The sequence below is a fragment of the Triticum aestivum genome, chromosome 3A, assembly GCF_018294505.1.
Source record: "Triticum aestivum cultivar Chinese Spring chromosome 3A, IWGSC CS RefSeq v2.1, whole genome shotgun sequence".
Taxonomy (NCBI): domain Eukaryota; kingdom Viridiplantae; phylum Streptophyta; class Magnoliopsida; order Poales; family Poaceae; genus Triticum; species Triticum aestivum.
In genome coordinates this window covers 370,293,171-370,311,220 of record NC_057800.1, presented here as the reverse complement: position 1 = coordinate 370,311,220, position 18,050 = coordinate 370,293,171, and the positions used below count along the sequence as shown (strand labels likewise).

The 18,050-nt window shown below is 42.9% G+C and overlaps 1 long non-coding RNA gene across 4 annotated transcripts; it reads left to right on the top strand.

The window, feature by feature from the left end:
• Positions 1–5,383: 5,383 nt before the first annotated feature.
• LOC123061313 (uncharacterized) lies at positions 5,384–11,418 on the top strand. Of its 4 annotated transcripts, none has more exons than XR_006428896.1 (7): positions 5,384–5,674; positions 5,752–6,228; positions 6,792–6,889; positions 7,018–7,096; positions 7,378–8,435; positions 8,835–8,907; positions 9,047–11,418. It is a non-coding gene; the product is annotated as an uncharacterized lncRNA (long non-coding RNA). The 4 variants fall into 4 exon arrangements; XR_006428895.1 differs by having other exon boundaries at positions 7,018–8,435; positions 9,047–9,168; positions 9,806–11,418; XR_006428898.1 differs by having other exon boundaries at positions 7,018–8,435; positions 9,047–10,889; positions 10,978–11,418.
• The last annotated feature ends 6,632 nt before the right edge of the window (positions 11,419–18,050 follow it).

The following is an 18,050-nucleotide window of genomic DNA, read 5'->3' as shown; positions in this document are numbered from 1 at the left end:
TGTTTCGTGCCATCTAAGAGAATTGTGAGATTTGCTGTAAGCCTATACAAATGCATTAATAAGTACTCCCTCCGTTCCTAAATACTCCCTCTGTAAACTAATATAAGAGCGTTTAGATTACTACTTTAGTGATCTCTTATATTAGTTTACGGAGGAAGTACTTGTCTTTCTAGGCATTTCAATAAATGACTACATACGAAGCAAAATAAGTGAATCTACATTCTAAAATATGTCTACATATATCCGTATGTAGTAGTCATTTGAAATGTCTAGAAAGACAAATATTTAAAAACGAGGGAGTAGACTATAGTAATGAAATACAATCAGAACCTTACAAGTACCAACAGACATGCTGCACAGAAAAATTTCAGCCTAAACAACAGAGTTGTTGAACCACCACCTCTACCCTGAATGTTTGTCTCATTCGTCAAACAAAGAAGGCCCAAAGGTCACCCAGAGAAAAGAAAAAACCCACACGCCCAGCACACCTTGACAGGTTTACTGTAAGCATGTATAGTCACACTAATCCATTAGTTAGTTGATCGTCAAAGAGAGAATCGAAATCGTCTACCCATTCTCTCCCCGCATTGTTTTCTTTACCAGCGCAAAGCAAGACAGCTCAAAGTTTGTGTAGTTGGGCATACCACCATCACTGCTTTTCTGTTGGCAAGCACATGCAATGCAATATACGCAACGACAAAAGGATCGAGCCCACCCGACACAAATAAAAGAAACAAAAGTCACATTAAGAAAATGCATTGTTGCGTTGTGATTGTGAATAAATACTCAAAGCGTTAACCGTACTACTCCCTCCGTTCTGAATTACTTGTCTTAAATTTGTCTAGATACGGAGGTATCTAGCACTAAAATGAGTCTAGATACGTCCGTATCTAGACAAATCTAAGACAAGTAATTCGGAACAGAGGAAATAGTATAGTACTCCGCATGTGCTAATCATGCACGGATTAGCTTTCTAAGGCGGCATAACTAGTATAGTACTCTCTCCGTCCCGTAATTCTTGTCGCTGACGTAGTGTAATTGCAGTTTTGTAGAAAACGTCTCAGCTTTTAAAATCTCTTGCTAATCAACCCCCTCTTTGTTTCTTCCTCCCTTCGTCGCCCGCGGCGGCAGCGACCCGAAGCAGAGCGCGGCGGCAACAACCCGAAGTAGAGCGCGACGACGGCGACCCGGAGCAAAGCGGCAGGGGCGAGAGCCAGCGAGGGACAACCGTATTACAGTACAGAGAGGTTGGACCGCAGGTTGTGTCCCCAAAAGATCAAGGTTTTTTTTTTTTTTTGTAAAAATGCCAGTGCGACAAGTACTAGTAGAGTGGTTGAAGGATCAATTTTATTTGGCTCTTGAGTACACACGGAAGGATCCTGCGGAAGCTTCCAATTGCTTTCCGGTTGTGGCAGCTGACTAAATACTACTCCCTCCATTCCACAATGTAGCGCATATAGATTTTTCTAAAAGTCAAACTTTATAAACTTTGATCAAGTTTGTAGAGGGAATCATATACATCTAGAATACCAAATACATGTGCTTAGATACATCACAAGACATACTTTTATATTATATACATTTGGTATTGTAAATATAAATAGTTTTCTCTATAAACTTGGTCAAAGTTTATAAAGTTTGACTTTATAGAAAATCTATATGCGCTACATTATGGAACGGAGGGAGTAGTACTAGTATTGAGGCTAATGATGCGACAGAGATGCTGAAACGTTTGAATAAGTCAGATGTGTTGGGCTTCACACCGAGCCGCAATACTTGGATGAATCATCAAGAAGTAGTACTACTACTAGTAATTAACAGTGTAACTCGTGTAGGCCCATGGCAGTTGAAGGACACATGATCCCTGACAAAGATTAATAAATAAGTGAAGAATTATGTGTACATATCGCTTTCTCTTTCGGACGAATGCGCAACAGCTGTGCTTGGCTGGGCCACAAGCCGCCGTGGGCGCAGGTAGGTACAAGCGAGGCATCGAATAATATATTTTTAGTTTTGATTGATGTGGTACGTGCGTGACACGGTCCAACGGCGGCGTGCCATCTACCGATCACAAGGAAGGAACAAATCACCGGTGCATGAGCATGAGCTGGTGACCGACCGGTGATTATAAGGCAAAGAAAAGAACATCCAGCGGCCGGCAGCCGCCGGCGTCGACAACAAAACTGAGTAGCGTGTTGTTGATTGTTTTCGAGATAGCTAACCGCTTATTCCAAGCGGTAACTGAATAGCGTGCGTTGTATTCCTGTGCAGCTAACCGGGCCATGTGTCTATTTGGCAAAAGAAGCAAGTGTCACGGGTGGGGCGTGAGAGCCGGCGTTAAACGTGGACCCGTTTTGGCCTTTGCGCGGCAGTGCGCGTGTCCAACGCCCTGGCTTCGCGGCGAAGCAACGGCGAAATGGGTCGCCAGCGCTAGCCAGCTCTCTATGTTTAGCAATGGCCGTTACGCGTACGTCTGTCTGTCCGTCTGTTTATACGTGCAGCTGCAGCAGGTCGGTGATGGTCTACACGAGAGCTTTTGGTTGCATTGCATGTACCCAGTTCACACCGTTGAAGCAGCACGCACGCACCAAAAGCGTCGCCATCGATCATTGATGGGTTCTACTTTTACGCGCGAGCTGTACAAACTTACACGCTCAGGATCAGGATCACGCAGGGTCGGCGTGTTTCGGTGCCCACCTTGCCTAAAAAACGGACGGTGTGAGGTCCCCTTGGCAGCAAAGGCAAAATGTGGACGGACGTCGTACGCGTCTCAAAGCCAGCCGCAACTCGCAGCCGACACGTTTGCCGACCTTGCTTCCCACCAAACTAAGAGCATCCGCTAAACTTTTTTTGCGGGCGAAAACATTCATTAATCAAATGGTAACAGTTTTTACAATCATCTTTAATGGTAGTGCTAATCTCCGGTGGTACATTTGCTAGCCAACACGATGTGCGAGTCCTATCGCAGCCATGGCATGTCCAGCTTTGTTCTGCAATCGGCTAATCTTACTGACTTCAGTTTGTCGCTTCTTAACCAGGTTAGAGATATCTCTTACTTGATACCATAAAATTTGTTTATGGGATACCGTAAATCAATTTTGCGGTACCGCGCACGGCACAACAGAATGAATTCTCTAACATGCATTGCATAATTTAAACATAGCATTTCCCGTCGCAAATATTTGGCAGGAATTAAGATAGAGTTCATCACAAACTTGACACATACGAGAACCTAAAACTAACTACTCATCACCATCCTTCTTATACGAGATCTGATATACTCCCTCCGTCCACGAATAAGTATACATTTAGGCTTCTTTTGGTTCATAGGATAGGATTATTATAGGAATAGGAATCTTGTAGAAAATAAGATGACATGTATCTCAAATCCCATGAGTAGGAATAGAAAACAAGATGTCATTTGATTGACACCAAAGGAATTTTTTCATTAAGTCTAGGCTTTTTTTATTTTCCTATGAAATATGAAGGATAGGAACCAATCCTATATAGGAATAGAAATCCATTCCTATGAACCAAAGAGCTCTAAAGGAAAAAATCCTATAAGAATCCTATCCTCTAGAGTTTCTATGAAATTCCTCTAAACCAAAGGAAACCTTAGTTTTTGTCTTAAGTCAAAGTTTTAAAACTTTGACCACCTTTCTAGGAAAAAGTAAAAGCATTTATGGCACCAAATTAGTATCACTAGATTCATCTTGAAATGTACTTTGATAATATAGCAATTTTATGTCATACTCCTTCCGTTCCTAAATATTTGTCTTTTTAGAGATTTCAAATGGTCTACCACATACGGATGTATATAAACATATTTTAGTGTAGATTCATTCATTTTGCTCAGTATGTAGTCACTTGTTGAAATCTCTAAAAAGACAAATATTTAGGAACGGAGGGAATATATGTTACTACTATTCTCTATAAAGTTAGTCAAAATTTTAAAAACTTTGACTTAGAACAAAAGCTAGATGTACACTTATTCGCGGACGGAGGGAATAGATGCTCTGATTCACTACGATGCACACCTCACTCTATTTGTCACTTCTACCGCTTCATTTAAATTTGATTGAAACCTTAAAATCTTCTACTCCTGCTACTCATCTCTATTTCTAATGGAGTAGTTGGTAGTCTCCGTCGGTCAATTCTCGTCCCATCAGAGACGGGTTTTTTCGTCCTCGATCCCACCTCCCGTATCCCCTCGATTCCCCCCTCCGCCCTCGAACCAGGAAATAAAAATCGGTATGCTCCCACGATGCCAGTTGTGAAACACTACGGTTTATCGACAGAAAATCGTCCTAAAAAAATCTACGACGGTTAACCTACGAAATTAAACTTACGCCCGACCGCCGCCCGCGGGTCGCCCGCTCCCTCGCGCCCCTGTTGCTGCCTCCTCGATCCCGATCTGGATCGAGGGGACGAGGAGCTCCTGCCTCCCCGACGGCCGACCTCCTCCTCGTCCTCCTCGCCCCGCCGCTACGTTCGGCGCCGCCACGGCCTCTGGAGCCAGGGAAGCCATGGCCTGAGCTCGTCCTCGAGGTCCCCGCCGCCGTCTCCTGTAGCTTCTGCCCCGCCGCCTCACCGCCCGAGCTCGCTGTCGCACCAACCTCGGCGCCGCGCCGCCGCCGGCTCTGGTCGCCTCCACCTCCGCGCCGTGAGGAACCCGCCACGCGCGTCAAGGCGAGGCGCCTCCTGGGCTCCGTCCGTTTCCAGAGCGAGCGCCCGCGAATACCTAGCTAGCCGCCGCCGTCGTGACCGTTCCAGCCACCGCCAAGGTAAGGTGCTTTCTCCATCTTAATTTCCTTCCTTCCCCATCAAGGTTAATTTGGATGCGTACTTATGTGATTTTGGTGTTGCTCATTGGATTTGTATACTACGTACGTGTGTCTTCGATCTGCTTCGTTTGGATACGTTGTTAAGTAATTCACATCTTTCCCGTTACAATACGCGCATGATCTTGTCTTGTGCTCTCGGGTTTATATATCTGCTTGCTTAACATCTATCCTACTGCCTGAAATCAGCAGTCAATTTGTTCAGGAAAAGAAATCCACTTATTAGGAAGTAAAGTGAAGCAACCATATCGATCCATCAATTTATTCATTGTATTTTGTTCATAATAGCACACATAACCTGTCATGTTGTTAGTCAAATATATAGAGGTAAACGTACTCACTTAGGGAACTTCACGTGATGCACTTATTTTCTGAAGCTTCATACTAACCTGGTCATGCAAATGTTTTAAGAACCTCACGTGATTCACCGACGTATGCGGGTTTCAGGAACCTCACTTCATACTAACCAACCTTGGAAGTTCAATCGATCTAATTTTTGTCCTTATTACCCTCCCAGGAGAGAAGGATCGTCGGACATGAGCGGAGTCTCCTACTCCATAAGGTCTCCTCGTTGTCTTCATTTCTTGCCCACGGCCTCGGAGAGCAGGTCATTTTGGCCAATCGCGCGAACCGCATGTTACGCTTCGACACCATCGACGGTTGCAGCTACATTGATACAATGCCTAGCCTCCACGGGTACAAGCACTCGCCGCTGGCCATCTCTGTCCCTCCGACGGACTTGCACCTCCTTGGACGGCGATGACACCGGCAACCTCTACAGCATTGACGCCCACCTGCAAGGTCACCCCCCCGGTCCTTCCCCGACATCATCAGTACGTTATCCTCCCCGCTGCACCATTTCTCTTTCGGTTGGGAGAGTAGTTCTTGACATTGCCACATGTTTGATCAGGCGAGTACCTCGGGGCAGAGTCCGCGCTACCGTACCTGAGCCCCTACATGTGCGGCGAGAACCTGCTCGTCGGCGCCAACTTCGTGTCCGCTGGCATCGGCATCCTCAACGACACAGGCGTGCAATTCGCAAGCTCCACGCGCGCGCACGCACACATGCTCGAATCAGGTATACGTATCTACAATAATGCAACGGAGATGACAATAATGTTGTACGTGTACGTGTGCGTGTGCAGGTGAACACATCAGGATCGCGCAGCAGTTGCAAAACTTCCAAGACTACCAGCGGAGGCTGGCGGCGTACATCGGCGAGGACGCGGCGAGGGAGCGCGTGAGCCAGTCGCTGGTGCTCATCACGCTCGGCGGCAACGACTTCGTCAACAACTACTTCCTGGTGCCCTTCTCCGCTAGGTCCCAGCAGTTTGAGATCCACGACTACGTCCCCTTCATCATCTCCGAGTACAAGAAAGTCCTCGCGGTAATAATAATTAACCTCTTCTCTTACTTACCACTAATCAATTCCCAAACATGCATAATTTCTGCTCCAAAACATAATTGCATTTGTAAAACATGATTAGCATTCAAGGTGAAAAATTACCAGGACGTTTTTTGTCTTCTATTTTGTCAGTATGGTGCACAAGAGTGGTAGGCCTAAAATTCCCAAAATTAGACAGGGAAATGAAATGCTTGCTGCATGCCGGCTAGAACAAGGTAATGTTTGAACAAATTATCGATGCTTGGTGCACAAGAGTGTCTAATGTAGACTTCTGATAGACTCATCTTTTGATAGTCACCAATAACTGGGCTAAGCCCCTAATAATGATAAGATAACTGGGCCAGGCCCATAACTGCCTGGGCTGTAATATAGACGGTCATAACACCTTCCCATCTCCACCCCTATCATCAATATTCTGCTTAGTGCGTGTTTTGGGAAGATCAGGCTACATGTTGTTCTATACTTCTTTACCTTTGAAAAGTTCTTACCTTGGTTTTGATACATAATTTAGCATGGGTAAACTAATAAAATTTAATCTGGTTTAGATGATGTAATCAGCTAGAGAAGGACAGGAGCTTGCACAGAGTTTTTAGTAGAAGACGGCGTAAATTGTGGTATTCTCCGCAATCTGGAAGTTCTTCAGGTGAGTGACATGATTTAATTTGGAGAGGCACGAGTTAGGATGCAGTCACATATTTTTAATGGTTTCTTCCTATTCCTTGTGATATTATCAAGATTTTCTAATTGAACTGAAGTTCTATAACCTTCCAGATCCAAATCCTACTTCAGAAAGTGTATATGAAGCAAAGGTCTGCACCTACATGTTATCAGAAGTCAGGTCTTAGACAAGGTAATGTTTTTCTATCTGATGAACTAGACAAGGTAATGTTCGAACTTGGAAGTGATCAAATCATATGTTTTGGTATGCAAGAGTGTAAGCTAACTATTGTATATACATGTTGCCTCTACATTTTCAGTTTCTGCTTGTCTAATGTAAAAATTGTTAGGTGTTTTATACTGAGCCATCTGCCATCTTGGCTTGTCTTATACTGAGCCATCTGCCATCATGTATATTGATTGCGGTTGGATTTTGGAGTGCCATGGCTTCCAATCTTACTAATCAGTTGTTAGGTGTTTTCGGCAAGAATCTTTTTACCGACAAGGAGGATGAAGACGGGGATTAACCCAAGGCAGCGGGTATGGTCTCTAGGTCTTTTGGTTATGTTTCCAATTTGAATTCGTCAAGTTGAGTTGTTTTCTACACGAGATTGCAAGGTCGGGTAGCATATTTAAGTTTCTAGCGCATAAATATTGCCACCATGATGGCGTCATGAACTTAATTTAGTCATGTTGCCCATCAAATTTGCATATTATAATCATATATATCTCTAATAGAAAGTTGCTTGCTATAAGAAATGCTAATGGTACCTTTTGTTATTCATACATTCTAAAATCTCGCTGAACATGGGCTTCCTTTAATGTTCTATCACCTCCTTTCTACAGTATCCTGATTTTATGAAACAAACAAATGAACATGGATATGGCATCACTAGAAAATTTGGTCCTTCGGATTTCAAATACCCATATTTAGTTGGACAACTATTAACTCAGACTATACTGCTTATCTGTAGTATAACGCCCTGACTCTGAACTCTTTATTTGCTGAAAAGTAGCACCTTAATGTCGTGTTTATATGTTCCAAAATTGTACGGAATACTACTTCAGTGATGATGATCTTTCGATGGATGTGTATTCACTAATATTATGCTATAGGTTATCTCTCTTTTGGGTATCTTCCTTTCTTTAGTAACTCAAATTTCCAGTTGGCAACTCAATTTCCCATGGCTTGGATGCGGAGGGGTCGTGGCATGTCACATAGGTGTGCTCAGGTGATGCTACGGCAAAGGGCGGCGGCTCGGCTGAAGAGGGTTTGTTCGGCAGTGATGTGGCATGCTCGGGCCCATGTGCGGATGCGGTGGAGGGTGACACCGTGGCTACGACAGAGGACGGCGCTGGGCACATGGGTTGGGCCAGGGCGTTGCTGCAGACTCGGTATCGAGCGTGGCTGGATGCTCGGCTGGGTTACTGGCCTCCGCATCGCCAGCGTGCTTGTCCTTCGGTGTGGCTGCAGAGTCAGGCCAGGGCATGGTTGGGTCCTTGGCCTCGGGTACATGAGCTTATCCAGAAGGGTAAGTGTCATCCTGGTTTGATCTCAATGCAACATATAATACTTAGTGTTTCTTATTCTGCACATGATCATAGTGATGGTATTATGTGTGCCACTTTGTCCAGAAGGGTGATACATTTAGGATTTGCTGGCATTTTGTTATGTCCATGATGGATTAAAGGGGCAGGAAGAAATTAAAATTACAAATTCTACATGCGAAACCATAGAGTTTTAATGTTTTTGTACAGATTAATTGCTCGAGCTTTTTTCCCCTTCTCTAATCAACATGATTGTTATGTAAGAAGGTAGCTCGTTACATGCACATGCACATCTAAATATTTCATTGCTAAACATCAAAGAAAGCAACCAAATATTTCATTTGTTTCCTAATGATGATATTTGGTGTTACTTTTTTTGTTAGGCTGATATGGAGGACATGTCGTGTTGCCATTTCCATCTGCGAACAGGCTCCCAACTTAATAAATTGGAATGTGGTATGCTCTATTGATTAATGGAGATAATTTGCTCATGCTACTCTAAAAATATTACCAATGTTGTTTACTGCAACCTGGAGATATAAGTTACAACTTCTGATTATTTGATTATTGCAATGTTGTTTACTGCAACCTGGAGATACCAATGTTGTTCACTGCAACCTGGAGATACCAATGTTGTTCACTAAGTTGGGATGTTAGCAGCTTATCTGTTATTCGCATAACAGATCAACCAGATGACAAACAAACCTTTGTAATCAGGTACCTGACAAGAAGACATTTTATCACATGATAAAAGCACTTACATGATGCTCTTAAAATGGGAGTTAGATTATGTATGTTATGATACTGGTCAAGTAATTTTGTCTAATTATCAAACTATAGCAAACCACTTCATTCATATAGTTGTTTGTCTCACCGGTATTTTTTGTCCGAACACATCATCTCAACATAAGCAGAACATGAACAATTGTGACACCGAGTTAATTGATACTTCGTTTTATACGTAGACCTTTAGGAAATAGAAACCGAGGATTCTAGGTAGTAATTAAATTGATTAGCAACCCACTTACCATTAAGTTCTTCATTTGAATTATTTTAATTGTTAACACTTCAAAATTGTGACACCAAGTTAGTTGATACTTCGTTTTATACATAGCCCTTCAGCCCATCTTGATCATTGCTAATATAATGAATAGGTGTGTTCATGGTTTAAATAAGCTTTACTGTTTCAGTATGTATTAAGTTATTTGTTAGAGAAAAGACGCGGCTGAGCCTGAGAAGGGATCTAGCTTGGCTGATAAAGCTGCAACATCCAACATAACACAAGAACAACATAAAATGGAAAGATACATAGGCGCTCGAAAGTAGCTTACTATGCCTCGACATTTCATGCCAGAGCCAACCAGTGATTTCTCCCGATCTGGATCCCCACCCCAAGCTCCGCCCGCAGTCTGAGGCCTGGCCAGCCAGCTAGCTCGGCCAAAATCCGGCGGGAGGAAAGCACACCGAGCAGGGAAGATGAGTAGCTACCAGAATTGGCACCGTCAGCCACCTGGCCAGCTATGCCATGGCCCTAATCCACCGCTGGTCAGTCGACCAATCAACAAGACCATCAAGCAGAGGGGTTGTCACCCTAGAACTAGGGCTCTCCTTCGCCGGGCAGGAGCAGCACGGGCCCCGTCGCCACAATCCCCAGCTGCATCATGAGCTTGCCCGGCGCCACCCTCCTGTGGCGGCTAGGAGGGAGGAATGGTTACGTCGGCGGGATGGGCGGCGCATCCACCTTTGGTATTAAGTTATTTGTTGGTTCGGCTGAAACTTATCTTGTTCCTTAGTTGAATTAGACATCAAATATACAAGCTTTGTTTTTTGTCAGCAAACAGGTGAACTAATAAAGGAAGAGTTCTTCCATGAATAGTAGTACATTTACTATGCAGATGATCTGGACAAGTAATCAAACAAGTCAGCACTATCTCACTAGGCAGGTTATTATTTAAGATATTTTCCACTTCTGAATCTTTGCTCAAATCGCTCGATCATTCGGTCTATTTGTTGATACCGTACAATGATTTTCAATTTTCGTTGTAGTCCAATCTTTGTTGATTCAGGAAGATGGCCCTGCTCAACGAGCTCAAGCAGCGTCCACGAGCAAGGCCATCCACAACGGAAATGTTGTGACTAAAGATAATTATACGCATATTCAGTTATATATATGTAGAAAGTTTCTGTATTTTCTTTTAGTCATTACGCAGAACACTCAATATTCAATATTAGATGACACATTGGTCACATCATCCAGTAAATTTGTTAATCATAATAAATCATGGATGGTTGCTAATTTTGGACATAGAATGCTAATAAGTTACAACCTCAACCTCAAGTAATCTGAGAGTATTTAGATTTTGATGCAGCTAAACCTATCCAGCACGATGCGCAAACTCTTCTTGATTGCAGCATGTTAAAATGTCGACATTTCCCAGGTATGCATTTATTTGTAGTGTACCTGTGAAATATTGTGAGAACTTGAGTGTTACGAGTATACTGGTTTTGTAGCTAATCTTTTTCCAGTTTGTGCAGAGCATCAGGAACCTTAATGTCGAGAATGAAAATTCTAATATCAATAACTTACCTATTCTAATATTCTTTGAGAAACACCGTTGAAGAATACAAGTTACAAGATATACTTATTGTTAGTTCTTCGTCGACACCTACTATTCTTATTGAACCTTAGTTGTTAACAATATGTAGTACTCTAGGAACAATGGACAGAAGGTTCTGTTTTCCAGGTGATTCTACTAATGTTGGCTCTACCAAAGTATCTCTTCTGCATGATATCTGCTTAAATATGGAAATGAGAAAGTTAGTATCTCGGCAGCAAGTAGGAACTTAGGCAATGGACTGCATTTTTGGATTGGTAGTGTATATTCCGATATTTTTTAAACACATGTGAGGAGTGAAAGTTGTAAAATTACTTGTGTGGGTGTAGCGACCAGACCTCAAACAGTCTAATCTCTGTGCTCAGGTGTCATCTCTTGATCAGTAATGCTGACATCACACAGTACTTGAAGGATTTATAACAGAGTAGCAATCGCACATTTATTACATCGAGTGTCTCAAAAGAGAACTTATTAGAATAAATATGGCTTAAGGCCATCTAATAATGATAACAACGGAAGGCTTGGAAGATAAGTGAGTCCATCAACTCCAACGGCATCACTGAGTATAGAACCACGACCTAAAACTCCTTAATCGTCGTCTGAAAAGTCTGCAACATTAACGTTGCAGTCCGAAACGGGTCAGCACATGGAATATGCTGGCAAGGTAACACATAGAGAGTAATGAAATGAAACAGACTATTCTATATGCATGTTTGGCTGGTGGAAAGCTCTATGGTTACAGTTTTTGCGGAAAACCAATTTTTCCCTACTGCAAAGGAATAAATTTATTTAACTATCATGGTAGTTGTTAAACATTGAGAATGGTTGACAGCATTCTCAATCCCATTTAAGCATCATCATTAAACAAAACCCAACAAAATTAATTTCAGAGTAACATGTTGAGATTCACATGATAATCCAGGTATTAGATACTCAAGATGTCCATAACCGGGGACACGGCTAACCATGATTAGTTTATACACTATGCAGAGGTTTGCGCACTTTTCCCCACAAGACTCGATCTCCTCCATTGGATTTCTCGCACTACATGGTGTTTGAGAAACGGATGATCGAGACATAGTCTTTCAGAAGCGCTAGCACCTTACGAACGGGTAGACCGTACCAACCTACATCCCCTACATCTGCTAGTCTACCACTGTAAGAGTTCGCACAATTTAGTCAACTATGCTAGAGCCCATAATAGCTTGTGGCTGCACACGAAAGTTTCTAGCATGAATAATCTCATGATCCCTTTGAGCCTGGTTGGCGGTCCATAAAAAACAGGCAATCCTGGAATACCCAGGTGCCTCAATCCACCCAGATATGTATTTAAGTTGTCACCTTAAGTAAACCATTAATTAACAATCTCACAACTATCATGGATATACTCACCCAATCCATGTCTACTAGCATAGCATGGCATAATAAGCAAATGTAGAAGTAACTCCCAAATGTTTGATAATAACAGGTAATAGGTACTACCTCAACTACTTCCCAAACCTACAATTTAATTAGTTCCTAATCATGCATTGTGTGAGGATTGATCTAATGCAATAAAATTGGGTAGTGGGAAAAACATGATCAAAGTGTTACTTGCCTTGCTGATGATCCGGGAAACCTAGCGATTCAAAGTAGTAAGCGGCGCACTTCGGGTACTCTATCGCAAACAAACAAGCATACAATAAGTACTCAATTAATGCACAGGTAAAACTCACATAAGAGATATAACCAGAAAGTTCAACTTAAGAACTCCGGTTGGCAAAAAAAATCCAAACGAACGAAGCAACGAAAGACAAACGACAAAAGAAACAAGCTTCGTTTACTATTCTGGATCTAGGGCAAATTTTACAGTGGCAAAAACTTGCTTAAGTTGGTTAAAAGGAAAGAGGGTTTCGAGACAAAACTCTAGGCGCTTGAATCGCCTGATTCCAATAAACGAGCGAAAAGATATACTAAAACGAAAATCGGATCAGAAATCGCGATCAGAAAAATCGCGGATTTAATCCGAGAGAAAAAAACGACGAACGTTCGTTAAAACGAACGAACTGGCGAACGCTCGCTAATTAAATAAACCGGAAAAACCGATGTATTTAAAAAAAACCGAAACTAAAAAAACGAACAAAACCGTCGGAAAACTGAACGGTTTTTCGAGAAAAACCGGAGGCAAAAAAAAAAACTACCTCCGGCGAACGGCGGCGGCGGTCCGACGACGGGTCCAGCGGGCGGCGGGGCGGCGGCGGCGGCTAGGGTTAGGGTTAGGGCAGGGGGCGCGGCTTGGGCTTGGCCGGGGGCCTCGGGGCGGCTTATAAGAGGCCCGGCCAGGGGAGTCCTGGCCGGTTACGGCCCAAGGTCGGTTCAGACTCTTTTATTTTTTAAATAATTACGCTCGAAAAAAACCAAAAGAAATACTAAACAGACTCTAAAAATCCCGAAATAAATTTTCCCCGGCTTCTAAAATCAAGCCGCACATGATGAATATTTATTTGGGGCCTAAATGCAATTTTGAAAAAACACACATTTTTCCTAAATTCAAATAAAATAGCAAATAAAACCAAAACAAATTCTTATTTGCTTTTTTTATTAAATCCTCAATATTTCTTTATTTTGGGAAAGTCATTTTATTCCCTCTCTCATATTTTTGTAATAGAAACAATTGAAGATAAAATAAATAAAATCAAATGACCCTATTTCCAAAATTTGAGACAACTCAAATATGAAAATAACGAAATCCCCAACTCTCTCCGAGGGTCCTTGAGTTGCGTGAAATTTTTAGGATCAACCAAAATGCAATAAATATGATATGCAATGATGGTCTAGTGTATAACATTCCAAATTGAAAATTTGGGATGTTGCAGTGGGTGGAGGTTCTGTTTTTTAATGATCCTATTGTTATTCATCCTTTAAAGTTGTAATTGTTTACTAATTATGACATCATTTTTATTTCTCCTGGGTGTGAACTACTATTTTTGGATTCACGGGAACAAGATGGAAGAGCTGAGAGTTGTTTGTTTACACCAGTATACTTGCTCTTGAGCGGTGGAGCACTTGGAAGGTGGGTGCATTAAAGAGCAGATCAAGTGGGCTGAGTCCCACGTGGCTACGTTGGAAGTTGAGAACAACAAGGAGATGGGGATGAATGGAGCGGTCTTAAGGAGAAACAACAAAATTTTGCTATAGAAAAAATCACCGATTTGACGAAATGTTAAATATGGATGTTCTAAGTCTATTTATATGAAGTTTGTGTTCGAGTCAAGTACTATTGGGCGGATGGATCTTCTTATGCTAACCATCCTAAAATGGAGAATGCAGGCGATGTCTTGGTTTACTTTCATCATCACCTACTTTCCAAAAAAGTTTTGTGACGGAAGCCATCGAGTTTTGTACTAATCTTATGATGTGTGGAGATCATTGTTGCTACTTTCAAAAGTTTCATTAACTTTATCTGTGTTATTTAATCCTTTTCTTTATTTATTATATTACATTGTTTCCCTTTAATGTTTTAGCTTCTAGCATATACTGTAGCCGGCGAGCGCCAAAATAAATTTGGAGTCCTGGGAGAGGGGGAGTGTGTGTGTGTGAGAGAGAGAGAGAGGGAGAGAAAGGGAGAGAGGGAGTGTGGGAGAGAGAAGGGGAGGGAGAGAGATGAAGGGTGACACATAGAGTTGGGGAGCGAGAGACAGATATGCAATGTATTCATAAGTGTAATCAGGAAAACAAACTAAGAAAGCTCGTGGCAACGCACGGCCATTCTAGTATTACCGTTTGTTTAGGGCATCACCGTATCTCCCGCACTTCTTTCAAAAAAAAGAAGAAAGAAAAACCTCTTTGAAACTTGTTTGTAAAAAAATTGTGGAAACGTGTTAAACGCCCTAGGCTGGCCAGCTGTCAGCCTGCCACCTCCAGACCCGCTAACCGGCGACTCCACCCAATAAATAGCGCTCCACCCCTGCGCCTTTCCCCACCTCCAGCAAAGATCTCCTCTCTTACTCCATCCCTCGCCGCCGCCACAGATCACACCTCCTCGTACGTCGCTCGTCGCTGCCACCAACCGAAGCGATGGCCGCCTCCACCGTCGCATCCAAGGCCCTGGCCCTCGTCGCCATCCTGTCGGTCGCCGCCTTCTCCGTCGTCTCCGCCCAGGAGGCCCCGGCGCCCAGCCCCGTGTCCGCCGCCGGCGTCGCGATGCCGTCCCTCGCCGCTGCGCTCGTCGCCTCCGGTGCCGCCTTCCTCTTCGCCGCCGTTCGCCACTGAAGAGACTGCCTCCGTCTTCCCCGTCGACCTACCTAGTACAACCACATATAGATCCATTTATTTATCACTAGTGATTTGTTCGTTCGTGTCATTTTGCCCAGATCTGCTACTGTGTGTCACTCGGTGATGGTGATTAGTATCTCCTTATTAGTAGAGATTGTACCCGTGTGCTTGTAGATACTATTTATCCGGTTTGATCTAGTATTCGTATGATCGCTCCATTTAGTTTTGATGATGCTCGCTGTCTCCCCTGTTTTTTTGTGCTTATTTCCAGTCTCGCGGTGTAACCCTTTTCTGTGGAATAGTTAGTTGTGATTCCTAAATTTTGATGCTCGTGGGTGCCATGAATCATTTTTTTCCATGATCTGGTGCCACCATATTTTGCTTGTTATTTTACTTGCTCTCCTAGATTTACTATAACGTGCAATAGGTATAACGAGCCATTTGAATTGGTGCGCCACTTATCATTCACATTGTGACACTTCACTGGAAAAATAAGGCCAACTCGACCCAAACGGACTCGGTTTTTGTGAGACGGATATTTTGTCCGTGGGCGGGCGCGAGAATTCCAGTCTTATATAGAGTATTACCAAAAACTAAACATTAATAAATAAACCTAAGCTAGTTGTCATCGTCGTCGTCGTCAGGTCCACAAACTCCAGTGCCCCCATGGAGCGCTCCTTATTCACCTCTTTGACTGAAAAAATGTCCCTCAATGTGGTGGACATTTTACTTGATCCTGAGTGGCGGAGCCAGAAATAAGGGAGGCCAAGTGCTACTAAAACAGGTTGGGGAGGGCCAAAGTGTTGAAAATAGTTTTTTAGCAGCAAATTAGTACTAATTTTGCCACTGTTCGTAGCAAATAACATGCAAAATCATGGTGTTAAGGGAGAGGGGGCCACTGCTCCCACTTGTTTCAATCATCTCTTCGGCACGGTGGCTTGTATGTGACCACCATGGTCGAGATCCCCACATTCCGTTGAGGCATCATTCATGTGGCAGACATGGTAGTCGGGGACGACATCTATGACGGTGGGCGAGGATGGCGGCGCGGCCACGGGAGGAGTGCGGTCAATTTGACGGATATAGGAGCTCTTGTTGTAGATGCTCTTATATGCAGTTTACTTCTTTTATAACAACTAGATGATACCTGGGTCAAAAAAAAACTAGATGATACCTCACACGTTGTTACGGGAATATTTGCATTATATTTCGATGATATTTGATTTGTATGGAACATGAATAGTAATACTATGAAAACTAAAATTGCAAATCCATATGCTTTATTGTGTTTGATTAATGTATTGTAAAATATTTATTAAATATCTCATTTATATTTACATGTTGAGGTGGACATTTTCCTGTGTATGAATGTATGTTGTGATGGGTCTTTTGTCATGCATGTTGCTTGATGATGTGGCATGCTTATATATTAAGAAAAATATGTTAGTGGAGGTTAGCTATTTAGATATAAAAGATTAATGGGTATCAATCAAAGAGAATAAATCAAAGTGGTTGTGACAAGGTCGCATATATACACCAGGCATCAATGGGACGAAGATTTGTAGCACGCGAGTGAGGGGCACTCATGCCCCTGGTGTCGGCTTTTCTTTTGGTTTTTTATTTCAATGTCCTAAATCTTTTAAATAAAAAATTTCAAATTGAGTTATGTTTTCATATTTGTGTTTCTTGTGACCAGCTCTTTGAAATAAGATCCATTTTGAATATATTTTGACGACTTAAAAAATGTTGTTTCACTATTGAAACTTAGTACGAGCTACTGATAAAAATCAATTATTTTGTGTCTACGACAAATTGCTTAAAAAATATATCTCTGAAAATTGTTGAAATTTTGCGTTTTTAGATGCAAAAACAGTAAGTGTCATCATCAAAACTTAAATATTTTTGTGGGTTTTTCTTTTTTATTGTGTCCTCATGCGGGATTCAATTACTTTATGAACCATGAGGCAAATTGAACGAGCGGCAGGGCTTGGTAGGTGAGTGCCCCTGTGAATTTTCGAGCGTCAACGTCCATGGTTCATGGGTAGAGAAAGAAAGGAAGACGCTATGTTGCAAACAAAAGTTTCCGTTCCAAACCACCCAAATACAAATGTGATGTGACAGTCAAGATACACACTGTCCCTAATAATGGAAAAGAAAAGAACTGCTCATGATTTCAGTCAAATCTTTGAAGGTCTAGAGTCCGATAAATCACGTGTGTACATGCAGCCATGCGAGGTTGTTATCAACACCGGTCGTTCCCACGTGATTCGTGCAACTTAAATACATCGAGCGCGTATAACCTTTATTCAGGTACCACAGACGAGCTGGTATAGCTCGTGTATTACCTCTGTCCATGTCCAGCAGATGGCCCACAAGGCAGGCTTGTGCATTTAAACGAGACCTCTGCGTGCACCCGACAATTCACTGCACCAGGCGGAAACCAGCGAGGGGATAGGTCACGCCTCTCTCTCTCTCTCTCTCTCTCCTGCAACATTGGATCTCGCAGCCCCGTCGCCACTGTCGACATCGCCGGTGGGCATCCTCGCTGTTGCGGAGGTAGAACTCTCCTCCCCTCACTCTCCCATCTATCCCCATCCCTCTCTCCTCCCTCCCATCCCCAGCTCTTTGCCACTCGTGCTGCTCTGGTCGTGCTTGTTCTCTGATGTGCATGGGTGAAGCGGCAACATCCTCTAGTCACGGACGGGAAAGAGGGACCCATCTCCAGCTGGG